Raw genomic sequence first — 1,054 nt, forward strand, 5'->3', positions numbered from 1 at the left:
TTTTAATTTTTATGTAGATGATTATTTTGATTGGATTGGGTTTAGTTATATATAATTAAAATATGTTAGATGTTCAATTCATTAGATATACGGATGTTATTTTTTTCCCTAAGTGGATGGTTATTTTTATTAAGGGTGAGTGGCATGTGACAAGCCAAGAAGCAACGGTGAAATAGGATGATTATTGATGAAGGTGGGGTGGCCGCCAGTTGAAAAAGAAGAGAATATTAGAGTGAAATATTTTGGTAAATTAAAATTTTGGATAGTTATTTTTTTGAAATAATTAATTAAATTTTTTAAAAATTTGAAATTTAAAATTTGAAATTTGAAATGAAATAATTGAATGAGAGTTTTTAAATTTAGAATAGTGAAAAATTTTTTATTATTTATCTTTATTAGACTAAATAATTAGCTCATTATAGATATTGTGAGGATTTTTCATCGTGTCCTTTTTATTAAATAAGCGATTGTACAATATTCTAATAATCACATTAATTATACTGCATCGCACAACATGATTATTAATCAGCCGGCCATAATTAAATTATTAATTGCTAACCTTTTCAGGTCTTTCAGTTTTTTTTTTGTTTAGATAAAAAAATTATATTTTTCAATTTAAGTAATAGTAGAAGTAATTATATTTTTGGACACTGTCAACGNCGAAATTAAAATGTACATTTTTAGTTTCACTCACATTGTGCTTGTTTGGGCGCCATTATTCTGTTGAAAAAAGATCTTTTTTTATTTTTTATTTTTTAGGGTAAATTTCTAGTAGTAAAAGTAAAAACACTAGAAAAATAAAAGAAAATTTTTTTGAGAAGCTGTAATTTACATCTTTTTTTAAAAGATCTTTTTTCTTTAAAAAAAGATGTTTTTCATATAATAAATAAACAAAAAAGTACTTTTATATTGTTATACCCAAACATAATTGTTAGATAAAAAGATCTTTTTGTATGAGATATCCAAACATAAAATTACTTTTACTTTTCTATAAGATTTTTAAAAAAAATAACTAAAAAAATTTTTTTTTTAAAAAACTCACCCAAACAAAGTC

This window comes from Arachis ipaensis, chromosome B06 (genome assembly GCF_000816755.2).
Source record: "Arachis ipaensis cultivar K30076 chromosome B06, Araip1.1, whole genome shotgun sequence".
In the NCBI taxonomy this organism is placed as follows: Eukaryota; Viridiplantae; Streptophyta; class Magnoliopsida; order Fabales; family Fabaceae; genus Arachis; species Arachis ipaensis.